Below are 19,570 nucleotides of genomic sequence, written 5' to 3'. Positions count from 1 at the left end.
ACTCTCTCCACCTTCCCCGTTTCAGCCATTGTGGTATCAAAGCAATACCGTACTGAGGTCAATGTTGGACGGATCACGAGGTTTCATCAACTTATCAATATCATATCTGTAGCTGAGAAACATGATAATATCCTCGTGAGGAATTATAATTCAAGGCTCATTGGAACTAAGAGCGTTCATGAGGCGAATTATAATGCACCCAAAAGAGGGCGCAAGGAGCGGAACCCTAGGAATAAGGGACATGAGGGACGTATGGGTCTATATAACCGCCCTAATCAGGAAGGAAACCGCAAGTTTGGAGCGGATACACGTGGTGGCAATGCCACACGTGGGAGAGGAGGTCGTGGCAACCCTATCCGTGGTTATGGAGCCATAGCTCGTGGTGGTGGCGCCATAGGTCGTGGTGGAGGTGCAAATCCTCCTAGGGAACTCCCTCAACGTGCACAACATGCACCTCAATTAAAGGGAGGCAACCACAATGATGAGTGTCATCGATGTGGATCAATTGAGCATTGGTTCAAGCAATGCAAGGCAAGTGAGGAACTAGCTGCAAGATACAGGGCATATAGGGACCTGAGAGAGCAAGAAGTGTACCTTGCAGAAGAAGAAGAAGATGGTGGAGATGTCAATCTCACCATAGAGGACTTCAAAGCTGAAGATGAATTGCACAGGGATGCAGCAGACTTTGATTTGATTAGTCCTTTTGTTTTTCCAAGAACTTTTGCAATGGCAATTTGCCTTAGTCAATAAATGACAATTGTATTAACTCTTTCTTATGTGACGGACCCAATAAAATGTGATGTCTAGGAAAGTCATTGAGATTATTGGTACTTAAGAGAGCCTTGCTCCACCAACATCTCTATCTACTTTCCTGGTCATATTTGATTGGAGTTACCAAACGGATAGAGTGACTACAATGTGTCTTACTTTGATTTTATTTTGGATTAGATTTTGGAAACTTTGATGTAATGATTGGCTATTAATAAAGTGTCAATTCTTTTTAATGTCTTGGACATACCTTAATTCGAACTTTATTATATAAGAGCCAATGGTTTTCATGTGGAAACATATTATGAGAATGGACAGAGTTCCTTTGCATCACCTCTAATGACTACGGACATAAACGAGTATTAGAGAAACTTATGTGTCGCTCTAGTGGGTTGTATGCAACCACTATTTGAGTTATTGAATCCAACCATATCATGAGAGACGACTTATGGGATTTTGACACATATAGGCTTTGACATGATGATCCGTGTATTAAAGACTTTACACGGACATCCATTTTCAGAACGAAGAAAAGTAAGAACCAAGAATTGGTTCGAGGAGCTGCACATGCGCCTCATGGCGCCATGATTGTGCAAAGACAGGCCATACATGGCTGGCGCCGCCTACCCCCTGCGGCAAATACATGGCATTGACGCCATAAACTCCTCTCTCTACTTCTCAAGTCTATTGTGACATTATGGCTTAACCAAAATCTTCATTGGTTGATTATAAAGCCCATGTTTCGTTCTGTAAAGCCTATTATTTAGGATTGAGACCATCCTATGCAAAGGAGATTGAGGAAATAATTCCATTCTTACAAAGAATCAAAGGGAATTCTATGGATTTGCTCAACCAACTTGCGGACCATATAGATGTTTTATGGTGTTGGTTGATACGCAAACACGCTGGTCACGTGTTGTGCCATTATCCACTCGTAATGCTGCTCATACTACACTCCTAGCACATAACATATGGCTACGGGCTCACTACCCAGATCATCCCATTCAGTCAATTTGACTTGATAATGCTAGAGAGTTTACATCGACAATTTTCGATGACTATTGTATATCATTGGGTATTGATATCAAGTATCATATTCCTATGTACACACCCAATTGGTCTCGAGGAAAAGCCACCATTAAACGACTACGATGGTAGCCCGGACATTGGTAATGCGCACCAATATTTCCGCTTGGGTTATGCAATATCGCATGCAGCTATGCTAATTCGTCTATGACTTATAGCAGCCACTCAACTTTTATTTGCGTTACAGCTAGTGACTGGGTTCGAGTCTAATATCTCGTATTTATGCATATTTGAGTGTGCGGTTCATGTGCCAATTGCGCCGCTATAGCGCATCAACATGAGTCATTACAACGAATGCATATATATATATATATATATATATATATATATATATATTTTTGTTGGACATGAGTCTCCAACTATAAGTCCGCTATGTAGAACCCTTGACAGGCGATCTCTATTTCGCTGGATTTGCGAATTGTCACTTTGATGAGACAATCTTCCCGTCGTTAGGGGGAGATTAGAACGTCAATGTTCAACAAGAACGACAGGAATTGTCGTGGTCTATCCCCACTATGTCTCATCTTGATCCCCTAAAAGTGATGAGATCATATATACCTGCTGCAAACATGCCTGCAAGGATTGATGTCCCCACAAGAGGACATGGTGCCACCCAGAGAAGATGGGTACTGCACCACTACCATGGATGGTAATATGGTGACGCCACAAAGGTGACATAATGGCGTCATAGGCCATGGGTTCCGCTAGAGAGAGTAGGAGACCCATTGGTTCGATGGATTCTCGCCCTAAGAAGAGAGCGAGTTTGGCACAACTTGATCAATTGATCATTGATACTCATAATCCGTCTCATGAGAATATTTTGGATTGTGGTTATGTCCAAGAGACATCGTTGGGGGACACCTCAATGTTAGAACCAATTCCTAAGAATATAGAGATCTCTACGAACTGCACTAGTGTACATGAGGACGTGGAATTATTGAGACCAATGACATCGAACCTTACTCCGTTGAAGAATGCCAACGTAGAGAAACTTGGCCTAAATGGAAAGATGCGATCCAGGTTGAATTGGATTCATTAACGAAGAGGAAGGATTTCGGGCCCGAGATGCCAACACCTCCTAACATAAAACCTATTGACATTAATAGGTCTTCGTTAGATAGCGTGATGAGAAAAAGAGATGGCAATCTCGCCTTATGGCGCAAGGTTTCTCACAATGCCCTGGAATCGACTACGAGAAGACATATTTTCTTGTAATGGATGTCATTGCATTCCACTACCTTGTCAGTTTGGTAGTTTCCAAATAACTGAACATGCAGCTTACGAATGTGGTCACTACGTATCTCTATGGGGATCTAGATACGGAATATAATGAAGGTTCCTGTGGACTTTATTTACCCAAGTCAAGTGGCTCTAGACCACGGAGCGTATTTGCAACAAGGTTGAAATGCTCATTAAAATGACTACTTGATTGGGAAGGGATATGATGAACTATGCCCACGCGTTTCCATGACAAGTTTCGGATTTGCAATTGTCGCGGTTTATGTTGATAAACATAATTGGAACCCTTGAGAGTTAAGGGAAACCGCTGAACACTTGAAATCCGAGTTTGAGAGGAATGACCTTGGGAGAACACGGTTTTGTCTAAATTCAGAACTTGTATACCGTGTCAAGAGGCATTTTTGATAAAGTCAAAGATGCACCATGGTCGTCCGTAGTCTTGGCCCTAAAAGGGATCCGTTTCGTCCCAGGGATGATGACGAAGACGTGTTAAAAGCAGAAGTGCTTACTTATGTACAATAGGCGCATTATTGTACTTAGCACAATACAAGACTGGACACCTCAATTATTATGAACTTGTTGGCTAGACATAGCCCCGCGCCAACGCAACGCCATTAGATTGGTATAAAGACAATCTTTCGATATTTGAGAGGTACGATTGATATGGGCTTGTTCTATCCCTACAGAGAGAAAAGAAATGACGGAAGTGTAGGATCAGACCCCACAAGGCAAAATGCCACCTTCCGTGCTCCTCCTCCCCTCCATCAAAATGACAACAAGCACTTCTAAATACTGAAGTGAACCAAATCCGATAAGAGGATAATGTAGCGGACTTATTTACTAAGTCGTTACCAAAATCCACCTTTGAGAAACATGTGAAGAGCATTTGATTGAGAAATTTATCCGAACTCCCATGATTGTAGCAATCAGGGGGAGATATTGACATCAGGGGGAGGCATGATGTCTACATGTTCGATCTCGAAGAGTGAAGGACGTGTTGTGCTCTTTTTGTCCTTCGACCAGGGTTATTTTTGTCCCACAGGGTTTTTGTTACCTGGCAAGGTTTTTAACGAGGCAACAATCAAAGCGTCATCACCAAGTTTGAGCGGCACAAGGGGGAGTGTTGAAGGATATCGACATAATGTGTGCCTCTACAAACTAGGGTTTAGAGTTGTAATAGGAATGTGTTTTAGGTATTCAATTGTAATCGGATTCTATTACCTTTTGGGTACCTTGTAACTCCCTATTTAAAGGGCTCCTATTATCAATGATAACACACAATTCTATTCTCCTACAACATGTATGTATTTTTCACGTACATATTCCATATTTTAATAACTGTGGTGGCAAATATCAAAATTTTGGAGGACGAGATTAGTTTGTCACGTACCCAATCCCCCTCCTGTCCCCTATTCTTCTCCGAATTTTGACTAGTTTCATCATATTTCTTTAGCCTGCTAAAATTAGCAGAATCAGTGACGAATTCTTTTTCATTTTACTGTATTGAATATTAGCATAAACTAACTCAAAGTCATAAATAGATAACTGCATTATGCATAAACAAATAGCAAAATAGTTAAGTAGTGGATAGATGCGTATTAGAAACATCTCACAAAATGGAAGAAGGAGAAAAAAAGAGACGGAGGAAAAAAAAAAAAAAGGACTGTTCATCCTGTGCGCTGTTTTTGGATAAGAAATTCTTCTCTCTCGTTCTCATCATTCGTTCAAATTGTCCACTTAGGGGGATGTATTGACAGAGATGTTCCCCTGGTCAGCTGCTGACCAGGGATTTTGTGCTCAACTACCGTCCGATTGAAATCGGACGGTTGACATGTATTTAAATTTTTCAGAGATGATACATGTCAACCGTCCGATTGAAATCAGACGGTAGTTGAGCACAAAATCCCTGGTCAGCAAATCGGACGGTAGTTGAGCACAAAATCCCTGGTCAGCTGCTGACCAGGGGAACGGGACCGGATGTATTGAATATGGATTTGTATACATCTTTTTTTTAGCTCTCCAAAGTCCCAAATGCTCCAAACAATTTCATTTTTTCAAATACAAACTGAACATGGGAACTCTTCTTGTTCTTTTCTGCATTTTTCCGTTCTTCGTACTCTCATCACATGCCCTAGCTATCTGCAAATCCAAATGAAAGGGCCCGTCACTTATATATGGCCTCTACCGTCGGAGTTCTCAAGATCCTCTCATCAACCAACCAAGTTTGTGGCAACTTCACCATGAAGTTATTAATTAGTGCTGACCAATCAAATCAGGGTGAAGATATGCATGGATGGTATTTTTTTTTTTTTTTTGGTCCCGATATGGATGATCTAGAGGTAAGAAATTGTACGTGTATTGAGTAAAATATATGAGGGTATCAAGACCCAAGCCAGCCCACCATTGTAATCCCTCATCATAATGACCATCCTCATCCTCATCATCACACCACTAAGTAAGTAACCCTCCATATGAGATGGCATGGGGATCCTAATAGCTCCGGTTGATATAAAAATAGGAACTATACGTATATCCACCTGAAAATGTGATGGTGAAGTGATGCTTTTTTTTCAATTCCTTTTCCTCCCACTCCCTGAAATAAAAAGAAAAATCAATTAATTTCATGATCCTAGCTATTTAAATCGTTTTTAAGTAATAGAGAGAAAACCACTGCAAGTGGCCTAGTGGTTCTTGCCTAGTTGGGCGTGCTCCTCAACCTAGGTTCGAACCCCGAAGTTGTCAAATTGGCCAGGCACTGTGCTGCAATGCATAGTTGGAGTATTTCACATGCGCCGAAGGGGTTTATCTTGGGCCTAGGAAGCCTTTGGATTCCCCTTGACAAAGTCAAAAAGTAATAGCGAGAAAAGAGTTTTTTCCTTAATTAATTGGTTTTATCTTATAACCTATGACTTTGGTTTACTACTCTATTAATTTTATGGAGACTCCAATTATATACCACGTACAATTTGTTATAAGCATGAGTATGTAACGATTTACGTAGCATGTATTATAACAACAATCAATACCATTCATCGATCCATAAATTTTCTCTCAAAAATTCAAAAAGTGTCTTGTTCCTTTTTGTTTTCAAAGAAAGTTTTGAGTTCTTCCAATTTATATAGATTGATAAAAACCATACAACTTGTTGTCCAGCTGTTGTAATATGAAGGGGGATAGATCAATAGTATTTCTGTTACACCGATATTACTCTACAGAGGACTTCATGCATCTCAACCTAATTTTCAATGAGTTTTTCAAATTAAAATTAAAATTTTTATTGTAATTTCATCAACACAAAGTAAATTACATCTTTTCCAATCACAGTTCTACACTAATTTGGGATGCAACAAATCCCAACCAAAATCTGATCAACTACGTACTCTCACCCATTCACTACAAGAAAATTGGGCTTTTACCATCTAAAATTTACAACACATATTAAAGCACATTGTAATTGATATATATTTACGGCAATCTTTTGTTGCATGCTGTGATTGATACTATATTTACGGTGCATGTATCAATCACGACGTAATTATTACAAGAAACTATAGGTGGATGAGTCTTTTCTTTTGAATTCATCACGCACCATTCTTTTTGTTTGAACCAAAAATTAACATTTTTTCCTGATATGGGGTGTCTCGGAGAATCTGGGCCAATATCCGTGGCCCAAGCCATATATTTCAGACAAGTTCGAAATATATTATTTAGATAATTGAAAATAAAAACGTCATTGCAGGCAAAGAAGTTTATACAAATCTAGCACTGTCAAAAATAGAGGAAAGCTTAAATTACTCGGCTTAATATGTAAAAGAGATTAAAGATATAAAGATATTAAAGATATAAAAGAGCTTATTCACTTTGTTTAGTTAATGAAAGCACATAAAATAACCAAGGTAACAATTTTGAATATTAGTTCTTCACATATGTTGCACCCTCTGAGAATTATAAAAAAGGAAGAAGAAAGAATAGGACCTGATACAACTGTGCTAGGCCAAATTGTTGAACATCCTCAATTATAATGGTGTTTGCATTCTGAATGTCAAGCCCACTTTCTACTATATTAGTGCATGTGAGAATCTTGATTTCACCTTGTGAAAATTTCTCCATGGTTTCCTCTAGCTGCTTTGAATATTGCTGCAAAAAGACACATCTATGAATACAGACTGTAGAGAAAGAAACCCCATCTGATGGATCCCACCCTAAGCTCTAGTTAATGATGCATAACAAATTACATATAGCTGTCCTTTTCAGCTCTCGATGCTCCCTCGATTTCATGACAATTTTACAAAGTAAATTATAACTCATGGCACCAGACTATCTAAAAATGACAGTTTCTCATCAGGGGTCTATGCTTTGATCTCATAGTAGCTCCCTTAGGAGATACCAATTGCTAAAGAAAAGGAAGAGTGTACCTTAATAAGTTCAATAGCTATTTCATCATCAGGAAACGACTGTTCAAGAAAACCCATCACTTATTCAAGTCCTGCAACATAGAATAGAGGTGAAATATGTTGAGAGAAAAAAAAAAAAAAACAAAAAACAAATAGAGCACCAAGAAATCACATGAGTGCTATGGGAAAACCAGTTCCTTCAGCAAGCTGTACAACAGTAATGGAATTTCTGTTGTCCTATTGACATACAACATAACAGGTAGATGACCATGCATATAATTCCCCATTCATTTTTAAGCCTCAAAAACGTGTTACATTCGATTAGGCTCAACATGTATCTAACTGCAAAACTAATGCTACCAAGGAAACAACATGAGTACATGACAAAAGACTCTGCTAAACTTTTGTATAAATAACGTATATAGTATATATCAATCAGAACACAAATTTCAATACTCATACAACACAAGTCATCACAATTGAACTTGTTGTAACTCAAATTGCCTATTCACGACCCAGTAGCAATTCTCATGTTCTTGGAAAACCCAACACGAACACCTACTTTTTAAGAGAGAGTGAAGAATAATGATGAACCTATTCTTTGATCCTGATAAATAATCTATTGCAGAAAGCAAAGGAGTTTAAGATCTGAAATGTAATTAGACACCAATAAGTTTGAAAAAAAAAAAATAAGGGTTATTATCACAAATGGTACCTGAACTATACCTCAATCTTATCGATGGTACCTGAACTTCAATTTTGATCACAACCAATACCCGAACTTTTCGATTTCATTTTAAATGGTACCTATAGCCACCTCCGGTCACTATTCAGACTAAAAACGGCATGGGAGGCAATTATAGTGATTATTTTTGATGATTTCAAGGGTTGCAATCATATATAGTGATGATTTTTTGGTAATAGACTTGCCTTGAACTTGTTTTTTTTTTTTTTAGATTTGGCTTTTTTGGCCGGAATAGTGACCAAAGGTGGCCTTAGGTACCATTTAAAATGAAATCGAAAAGTTCGGGTACTGGTTGTGATCAAAATTGAAGTTCAGGTACCATTGATAAAATAGAAGATAAGTTCAGGTACCATTTGTGATAATAACCCAAAAAATAAATAAATAAAATCCAACCTAGAACAATTCCAATTTAAATCTAAGGAGATTGATAGATGAGCATGAAACAAGCTGACTGCAACAACAATAGAATAGAGAGCCACCACAACAAACTTACCCAAGGCAAGTAGAGAGAGAACGAACATGCAAAGGCAAAAAGAACTAGATCCAATTGCAAATTGACTTACCAATCAACGATGACATCCAGAATTATCGATCATAGCTGATCGAGTATCGCGCGCGTATAGTTCCTCTGCCGGTGGTAGAGGTCTTTCTTTTCAACCTTGGAAACGTCAAAGAGGACCGGGAAGCTCTTGTCGTCGAGCAAGACCACGACCTGGGATTTGGTGGTGATGAAGAGGCCAGGTGGCATGTTGACTCTGAAGACGGTGGACTGGTGCTTCTGGATGCGAGACTTGAAGAACTCCTCCCTGCCTTGGTTGTAGAAGTAGTCGTGCTGATCCTTGAGGGGACCCACGAACAGAAGGCCATAGTTTCCAAGGATTTTCCTCAAGGGAAGCTTGGTTGGCTCTGCGGGTTGTGCTGAGATGGAGGATGAAGATGATGATTTCCCCAAGACGGAGGCTCAGATCGGACGGAGGGAAAGATGGCTAGTGGATGTAAATGACTTGCGTGGTGTTTGGAATTGTAGTTGCAGAGAAGGGAAAGCTAAGGAAGAAGTAGAAGCCATTTGCAGGTGGCTTTGACTAGTTTCTTTTGTTGGTGAGAGATGAGAGTTGAGAAGAGGGTGAAAATACCAAACAAAACAATATTGCAATACGATCGATAGAACTGCTTGATAAGAAATGGCTTTATCAAGAAGTACACAGAAATTGCTAATGAAGTGTAAACCTCTCCACTGAGGAAACTTCACTGCGTGGCTTTTGACGTAGCTAACACGAAAAATCAATCCAATATGAAACAATCAAGTTTACAGTATACAAGTAGTGTTGTTCAAAACAATCACTTTCAATTAGCCAATTGCTAACTTGTTTTACAACTGTTCTAACTTCTGACTCAAACAACACAACATGTAAACAAGTCAATCTTCAATCTTCCTTCCAATCAATCATCTCACTGATCTTGAGAATGAATTATGAAAATGATAGAGTATGCAAAGAAAAGAAACATATAACATGCAAAGAGAGTTTTTCAGCAAATGATTTGAGTAAACATATGCAGCAGTGCAACACTGATATGACAAGTTTTGAAGCATAAAAACTCTACCCAATAAAATCAGTTTCGAAACCTTTTATAGAAGAGCAAGACTCCTCCTCAATCAAATCTCTTTTTCATATCAAATCAGATAGACAAGGAAAACTTTTAAAACTGATTTCGATAAACACTCAATACTTTCTAACTATTTGCAAATCCAATCTAAATATGATATGCATATCAAAAACCTTTTAATGGAGATAAGTATCTTAAATCAACTTAATCGATATGCATATCAATTTAGAATCATGCAAAGTGATATGAATTAAAAGACACCTTTATCTCAAGATCAGTGAGCGTGATTTCCTCTTGGTGATCCGATTCTTCAATCTTCCTTTATAGCCTTGAGCCACTAGAAAGGCAGGAGAAATATTCTCCCAATCCTCTGCACCTTCTGCTCTCCTAGTGACCTTGGGAAAGTATGTGTTGAATGGTAATAGCCCAATATACTTACAGAGGGCAAGTTAAAGAGGGAAAAGGAGGGTTGAATATTGAACGTTGACGATGATGGAGATGAAGTGGGAAGCTGCAGCTTTATTTATAGCTAGATATACAGTGGACATGGCAGAGGAGGGTCTCAAATCAAAAAGCCATAAAACATACATCGTCAATAATCCAAAGGCTCCCATGCATGGCCTTTTAAAAAGTCAATACTTTTATCATGGTACCTACTCTAAATTTGACATAAATTGCATGTAGTATAAAATTTAAAAGGCATCAAATATTAGTAATTACAGTGACACAGAAGGAGAATTCCCAATCCTTTGAGTTAATTCGCCTAATCTAACAAGGAAAACAAAGCTGGTCAGCGTTGGAATTCGTTTCCCGATTGTAAAGGGTTAGTGTTTTAATGGTTAAGAAAGTGAGACCTCTCTATAAGTAGTTCTAGCTGAGGATCGATCACAGAGCTATCTAGAAGGCGATAGAGAGAGCCAAACCAAGAGCAAAATGTTTTCTTTAATCTCTTCGTTAGTTAGTTACTTTAGCCAGAAAATTGAGACACTGGTCGTTTGCGGCTGCTTATTGTTTGGTTGTGTGACGATTCGAAGAATATTCCGTCGCAAACCTACTTGGCAGACACTACCTGCCGATATCTTGGAGATGATTGTACAACGCCTCACAATAGGTGATCGTATACGCGTAAGCAACGTTTCCAAGACTTGGAGGTCCGTTGCTATGCGCAGAGATATCCCTAGTGCTCCACATCAACTCCCCTGGTTAGTAATCCCTCAATCTTCCAACCACTACTTAAGCTTTTTCGACCTATCCGATGGCAAAGTTGGCAAGGTGGAGCTGCCTGAATCAGTACGAGGAGGGTGGTTTCTAGGATCTTGTAAAGGTTGGTTTGTCATTGTCAAGGAAGAAGACCTAAACTCTATGATGTTTCTTGTAAACCCAATTTCAGGAGCCCAACACCAACTCCCACCCTTGAGCACAATTCCATCTTTCAAAAAGTATATAGAAACAACCGAATGGAAATGCGCTGGTGGCTTGGCTTTCTGCAATGGCATTGCTTTATCTACCTCCGATGTTACCTCATGTACGGTAGCTGCATCTTTCGATGGTGATGATAAAACATTGTGCTTTTGCAGACCTGGAGACGATGCGTGGAGTATTTTTGAGGTACTAGATACAAATGACGCCTTTACTGATTTATTGTTTTCTTCTGGCGTGCTATACGCGTTGGTTTTGAGTGATAATAAGAATGGCATCGCTGCATCTCCTCGCACCTTAAGTTTTAGAGATCGTGCAGTGGAACTGAAGTTGGTTTATGACACAGTAGCAAACTATACGGTTGGCTTTGAAGAATATGTTGACTATCAGATTGATTTAAGCGATAGCTTCAAGTCACATTTGTTAGAGTCATCAACCAACAATGAAGTCTTTGTCATCCACGAAATCACAGATGTATTTTTAAAGAAGGATGACGCCCACGACAACCATGAGGATGGACCTGATGAGGAGGTGCTGGATGATAATAATGACAATGGCAATGAGGAGGACAACCAGGATGCACCTGATGAGGAGGAGGATGATAATAATGACGATGGCAATGAGGAAGACAACAACTTGGAAGGTAATTTTCAAATCCATGGTGCCGATGAAGAGTATAGTGACCTTTTTCCATACCTGAGAACAAGTGGTTTTGAAGTATACAAGCTTGATCCAGCGAATGACAGGATTGTTCCTGTAGAATGTTTGAAGGACCAACTTCTGTTTTTGTCGAACACTGGTTCCTTGTCCCTTCCAGCAAGGGATATCAAAGGGTTACTAGGGAATAGCATTTACTTTGCAACAAATAGGATCATGAGTTTTCATTCAAAAACATATATATGTCGGGAGATGGGTGAGTTCTACTTCAACAAAGGAAGAATTAAGCGATCATTTCCAAGTGTTGAGATGTCACTACGATCTCAAGTAAGTTGGTTCTCTCCAAGTTTATAGTGACAGAAAATTATTGCTCGAATACTCTTGGTCCTTTTCTTGATTTTTGTTTTCTATTCTTAGAATAAGGATCCTTATTCTTTGACAGAAGCAAGAGTTTCAAATTTTCAATGTACCGTACTTAACCAACTACAATAAATACTAATATATACACTTTTATCTACTTAACCAGCTAGCTACACATCTCAATAGTTTCTGTGTTAACAACCAAACACTACAGAAAAATGTCATTTAAGGTGTGTGACAAACACCATAAATAACTTTTTACGGCATGTGAATAGATGCCCTTATAGACAGCGCAGTAAAATTAAACTTAAATTTTCAATTTTTTGCATGCCCTAAATGTGCTCAAAAGCACACCGTGAATTTTCAATGCACCCTGTAAATGTACTCATAAGCACGCCGTAAATTTTTAGTGACAACGCGCATCTTACACCGTTAATATTTTTTGCACGTAGTAAATGTGCTCAAAAGCACACCATAAATTTTTATTTACGACGCGCACTACACACAGTAAATGTCTTTTGCAAAATTACAAAAATAAAATAATTAATTAATTTCCTGTTGTTCCAGAGTCACCCCAAGAGTCACCCCAACAATGTAGCCATTAGCCATATCATGTTTAGACACTTATTGAAACAAAGTAGAGGTACAATATATCCAATGTAAAAGAAACTCTTACCTCAAAATTATCTCAATCAACTACAACTAGAAGCGTAACAATGATATACTAAATCTCATTACATCATTTAATCCTTTTGACTAATAAAACGATAAGTTAGGGAATGATCTCTATCACAATATACTACATTCCACATGGTGTCTATGAAGTCTGAACTCAATGGTGCACATGAACAAGTAGATGATTGCAATACATTATATTTCCTGGAAATAGTTTCATGGTTATTGGCCAAAGCATCAAGTTCTGTAGAGAAAAAAGAAAGAAAGAGAGAAATAGGGGCACATAACAGAGTGCATTGATTATAAGAGCTAGTTACCTCGACATTGAGGAGGCTATACAAACTGGAATACACTCAGTAGATGGGGAGAAGCAATATACTTGTGTGTTAGCGGCGTGTTTCTTCAAAGTATATCTTGCAGGACCCCAAAAATTTGAAGGTTAACAACTCAATTTATTTATCAATTTATTATCAAACACACTGAATACATGATAATTGTAAATAAATAAACATTCCATAGTTTGATGGTACGATTGAAATCTTTACAAAACGAAAGCTTGACAAGGTCTCAGTTTAACAACTTGATAACTGAAAGCTTAATATGGTTCATAGTACTAATGACATGAACGCTTTAATGACTCTATGTTCTAATCAAATTCCAAAACACCTTCCAAGTCTTCCAGTTAAACAATAAGGTATTTCCTTAACTGTATTTCATTAGATTAAACTTAAATGGAATTTCAAAGTGATACAAATAACATCTTCCTAGAAGATACTTCTGCAGATTTCAATTACATCTATATATTAAGAAGAAATTGAACCAGACATTATACCTGTATGTCAGCAGGAATGATCCTATGTTGATAATTCTTGGTCATCCTTTGTTGATAAAAAGCAACATGAAACATTAGTTTGGATGGACAAAGGAAAAGGATACAAAGTTCCCTCAGTATCAATGTAAGCAACCTTTCCATTCCCACCATGCATGTTAGTAGGAAGCTGAAAAGTAGCAAACAAGCTCAGTCAGCAAGGCTTGATGTATAGAACGTGGTATTTGAATCAAACTGCATGTTTAATTATGAAAATCTTAGGCTAGCTACTAGTTTATTATGCGAGAAAGACTACACATGGGATACACAGTTGTAAAAGCAATATTAGCATTTAACTTTACTGGATATGGCATTGCAGCAGTCCAAAAACAAATGAAAATTGAGAAGAAACTTATCACTCGAAAAACTTCAGAAAATATAGATGAACATTTCAGATTATGACAAGTTTGAGCACTAATCACTATCTTCTCAGCAACTTGACAAATCTTATCGACTTTGGCCTCAGATAAACATTTAATTCCAGTCAAGTTCTGGCCAAACAACAATAACAGTAAGGAAATCCAACTTGAACATTTACAGTTTCAAAAAGAAATAGGCGATCAAAACAATGACTCATATTATCCTTTGTGAAATCCTTAACCATGTTGGCGAGCACTCCATGACCACCAAAAAGTTTAAACACTCCAACCGAACTCTTGAATTAACTACCGGATTTGATTGAAGTTTAAGCAAACGACTTAACGACGCTTAATTTTGTACGAACTCTGGGTTCGAGGATGAAGAGCTAAGCCCATCTTAGACAAGAACATGTAGTTTCCTCTTCTTAACAATGAATTGAATAACTAACTAACTATTGATTAATGTGAAACTTCTATGAACTAACTACAAGTTTTGTGTAAATGAGGTGTCTAATATTATGTAGTTTTGATCCTTTCACGGGTAAATATGTTATTATGTTGTTGACCTTCCAACATTTCTTCCCTGTTTAATATTAGCAAAACTAATGAACCATTATTTTTCTACAGGATTTACAATCATATGTCTGTTTCCAGCCAAAAAGTAAACAGAAAGTCAGAAACTGTATAATTAATCATATCAAGTCTCCTTAGAATGTAGTACACAAGCACTACATGAATAAAAATGACAAATTATCTCTCTATAGTGATCAATACATAAATACTAATTTTGTGAGACGTGAAGTTGGCTTTACCTTCTTGGTGAATTGCCAGGTGTAGATCCCTGCGTCCTGAAGCTTCTTAACATCTCCGGCATTGATTCCCTGAGCAATCATTGCACATAATTCTCATCGCTCCATTAAAACTTCGATTTAGTCACTTCTGAAGCAATTTTCTCTTGAAATTTACTTCTAATCATAAAATTGGGAGCAAACGCACTCAATTCCGGCGAGAAGTCACTAAGAAAATCCATCAGGAATTTGAAAATTAACTGAAATCAATTACCAGAGCAAAATGATCAAAATATAAAATCAAAGTATGTAAAGGAAATTGAACGGAATCGAAGGCTTGTGAAGCTTACTCTCATCGATCGCTTCGAAGAGGTCGTCTTCATCATCGATGTCTTCGTGTTCGACGAGCTGTAGCTGGCATTTTTCTATTTGGTTCTGAGGACCATCGCAGTAACGGTTTCGGATTTCTGGATATCGCCTCAGCCGTCCGGCGGATCTTCCTGCATCGCCGGCATCGGACTCCCGAAATCCAATTTGAAGAGGAGATTTGAGATAATGAGTCTCTCTGAGGACGCGGACAATATCGGCGGTGCTTCCTCCGTCGCCTGAAAGGGGAAGCACTTGGGGGACGCGAGTCGTGAAATTCTTGAGCTCCTCGACGACGCCGTTGAAGGCGGTCTTCTATCTCTTTCTTTTTCATTCATTTTTTTTTTTTTGAAAGAACAAGAATCTTTCTTTTTTCATTCGAGAGGGAAGTTCAATATTTGGCCAAAAATTTTGGCGCTTGTCGAAGAATATTATTAAGAAAAAATCGATGAAGTGTCAAATTGGGATTGAAGGTTTAGGATCTCTAACACAAGAGTCTAATTGGTTTTTACTAGTCCAATATAAGTTTTTCCTAGATTGTTTGGTTGGTGAATGAACCTCATTGTCCTCATGGTTAAGCTTGATTAATGATGAGCAAATCTCTCAAAAAAAAAAATGAAGAGCAAATCATTTTTATCTTAAAAAAAATATATCAAAAATTTCCTTCCTTTAAAAGCAAAATAGTGTACCTTTTTTTTTTCTTCCCTCATATGCATATGCCACATTAACACACACACACACTCTCTCTCTCTACTCAGGGTTGCTACCAGTTTGAATTGGTGGCAGCACTACAACCTTAACCAATGGGCTTTTCGTCTTCTCTAGTTTCTTCAAAGATGACGGTGAGGAAGTGATTCATTAATGTCTCTTCTTGATTCTTATAAGAGAGGTTTCTCGATTGTGACTTACTCTGGTTGGTGTTGGTCTTGTATTTTAGACTCGAATGGTGGCAGAGCACCCCTTCCTACACCCCTCCTTGGTGGTGACAGTAGATGATTTCGTTAATACCCTTTACTCACAGGTTGCGGCCTCAATTACCCTTTTAATGTCGTTTATAATGATGATGGCAGGGTGTTAATTTCAATATTGGATCAAGTTAGTCTTGTTGGCGGCTCGTCTCTTCTATTTGTGTTGTTTCATTCGCGCTGCTTGGTTTTTGATCAGATATGTCTGATGTTGGTGCAAATCGGTGTGGTTTTGGATCTCAGATTTTATTTCTTTTTTATGAAAGAATGATGGGGTTGTGTTTTCCTTTTTTTTGAGTAAGGAGATCGCAAAGAATATAGAAACTTTGTTGTTTCATTTTATTCCTCTTCGGAGTTATAATTTCTTTGTTTTGATTATACTCCTTAGAAGTGGATGTGATAGGACTATTCTAAGTATATACTATGCTTAACTGTTTTTTTTTTTGTTTTTTTTATTTTTTTATTTTTTATAAATTAAAGGCTTAACAGACTTTTGATATATGACCCTAGTTCTTGGGTATAGAATAGTATAAAAAAGTCTACTCCTTTTAACATTGTTTTGAGCACCAAGTAGTGTATACTAATTGAAGATATTTTGCCATGTAAAGGCAATCTATTCTACTTGATTCCGGACATTGAGCACACAATTGTGGTACACTGGAATTATGTACTTCTACAAAGACTTATAGAAGATCTTCTGCGCTAAGCGTAGACATTGAACAAACTAACTACTAGAGAAAAAAAAAACATATATAAATGCATAAACCAACTATCTACCCCAAAAAAGAGAATTATTGTAACAAACTAAAGCTAAAAAAACAAGCAGTAGCTCAAAAGGCTCAAAGGAAAAGTCAGCACCCTAGGCCCTACAGGACTGACCCAGCCTAGTTCCAGCCTCCATCTCCTTGTGCAAAACCTCGTACGCACACCACGGCTCATCGCGAGCACACCACCGCCGCCACACCTCAAGGAACACCACCATTACCCCGACTCCACTACCCAAAAAGACACCAATGAACCTGTACATACCAGTCAAATTACCTGAATCCAAACTGAATTTGGATCCCCTTGCGCCCCAAGCTACTAGCTAATCCTCTTGAAGTCGCCATCATCACTGCCGCCTCTTGAATTAGATTTGGATCAAGATCTTAACCCAACCCGCATCAGTCCCTTGAATTGATGCCTACGATCGCCTATACCTTTCGAACCAGAACAACGCAACCACCCACTGTCATCACCCCAAGCAGAGCAATCCCAACAGCTAAAGGAACATAGACCAACAACCACTGATCCGGCACTGCGGTAGCATCACAACATTAGTGAGGCTAGCACTAGCGCTAATATCGGAGTGATGCTAGATGAGAAGAACTCCTTAAACCCTATATCAAACTATTGCATGTGGTTGTTTTGATTATAATTCTGTTAATGTTGTTATTGTACTGTTTGTTGAATTGCATAATGAAGTACAATTTCAACTCAGATAAAATCAAAACACCCTCCTTTTTTCCTAATGAAACATTATAAATTAATGGAAACATAAAATATACTTGGAAGAAAAAAAATTAAAGGATGAGAACATTGATTTTTTTTTTTGGATCAGGTCATGGACCGTTACATTTTTCTCAAACAAAATACTGAAGTACATTTAATGGAAACATAAAATATACTTGGAAGAAAAAAGAAATTAAAGGGTGAGAACATTGATTTTTTTTTTTTTTGAATAAGGTCATGGACCACTACATTTATCTTAACTTAAAATGACCATTACATATCATTCAGCTGCCCTTAATAGACAGACAAGAAGTTTTGGTGACACTACGATTATACATAGAGATAGACCACTCATTAAACACCTCATGCTCACTTGATAAAGGTGAACCTATACGCTAAAAAAGCAAATAGGCATAAAAAAAAATTTATTGATTAAGCTCAACCAAAAAGAAATTCTATAAATTAATGTAGATAATCAAATAAACTTGATAAAAAAAAAAAGACAACTTCTTTTTGTGTTTTTTTGCTTGGAAATAAAACTAGTTTAATTAATAACACAACTCGGTTTGTTATTTTGGCTATAAAACTATAAAAGCCGGGACCACCTCACTGAAAAAAAGCAACTCCTGCCATTTCGTTGCGCCATGGCTTGGAAATGGCGGAAGGCCGACGCTCGCAGAGAGCAGAATGCTCGCAAATTTCAGCAAGAAATGTCCGAAAAAGCCAAACGACGCAACCGCCGCCGTAACCACACTCACCCTCCACCACCGCCACCACCACCGCCACCATCACCCCCAGTTGAGAACCAAGACCCAGCAAACCAGTCATCATCATCGGACTCTTCCTCTTCTTCTTCTTCCGAAGAAGATGAGCCTCCCGACGACTTCAGGTAGTTGAAATTCTAGCTATCAGTTTATTTATCTTCGTTTTGAGTGTCAAATGCGTTGTTGATGTGGATTTGTTTGCTGTACTTTGCTTTAGACTCAAAAACAGAGACCTAGTGTTACGGTGGATCACCGCCGCGAGACCTCTATCTTTCCGGTAATTTTCATATAGATTCTTGAAGTCTTTTGTTGTAATATCACATTTTGCGTTAAATTTCTATACTCATGGTGGATTTTTCTTTAAAAAACTAGATTGGAGATCCAAAAACAGAGCTCTATGTCTTTTGGGTTTCGATTCGGTTCGCACTTGCTCTGTGCGTCAATACGGAGGTTAGGGATGTTTCTTCTTCTTCTTAGGTTGAATATAACATGAATTAACGCAGCGATTTGTACCATTGAGCATTTCTATTCTGTAAAAGCTTGATTTGACATTTTGACTGACCTGGGTTTCTTTGCTAATACTAACACTGCTAATTTGGGTATTGTTGGTAATTCTGGGTTCTTTATGAACTTGTGTAGGCATTTGGGTTTCAATATGCTAAGGCCAATTCTGGTATTGTTGGGGGTTTCTGGGTTCTTTATGAGTTTGTGGAGACATTTGGGTTTCCTTTGATTTCACGCTTGTTTGACTTGAATGCATACTTGCCTTGCAGTATATGCATTTTCTCACTCAATTTTTGATGAAGCCTTCTTTTTCTGGAGGGGTCTTTCTGTAACCAGGTCTTTGTTGCAGAGGTACATAACATACTGCCGCTTTTGATCAATCATTGAGATGACAGCATTGGCAAACGAGTACACGTTCTTGAAACCCTTTTTCTTTAGTAGTTTCTTTTCATTTGCCTGAGTGTGATGCTTTGCCATTTATTGGATTGTCATGGGTACAAATTGCACAGTTAATTGG

General features: G+C 38.2%; 1 long non-coding RNA gene across 2 annotated transcripts; it reads right to left on the bottom strand.

Moving 5' to 3' along the window:
- Positions 1-12,832: 12,832 nt before the first annotated feature.
- On the bottom strand, positions 12,833-15,782 carry LOC112200733. Of its 2 annotated transcripts, XR_002936440.2 has the most exons (5): positions 15,314-15,782; positions 14,988-15,223; positions 13,781-13,946; positions 13,266-13,361; positions 12,833-13,152 (listed from the first exon to the last, which is right to left on the bottom strand). It is a non-coding gene; the product is annotated as an uncharacterized LOC112200733 (long non-coding RNA). The 2 variants fall into 2 exon arrangements; XR_005810194.1 differs by having other exon boundaries at positions 12,833-13,361.
- Between the last annotated feature and the right edge of the window lie 3,788 nt (positions 15,783-19,570).

The sequence above is a fragment of the Rosa chinensis genome, chromosome 4 (genome assembly GCF_002994745.2).
Source record: "Rosa chinensis cultivar Old Blush chromosome 4, RchiOBHm-V2, whole genome shotgun sequence".
NCBI lineage: Eukaryota > Viridiplantae > Streptophyta > Magnoliopsida > Rosales > Rosaceae > Rosa > Rosa chinensis.
This window is presented reverse-complemented; position numbering and strand designations above follow the sequence as displayed.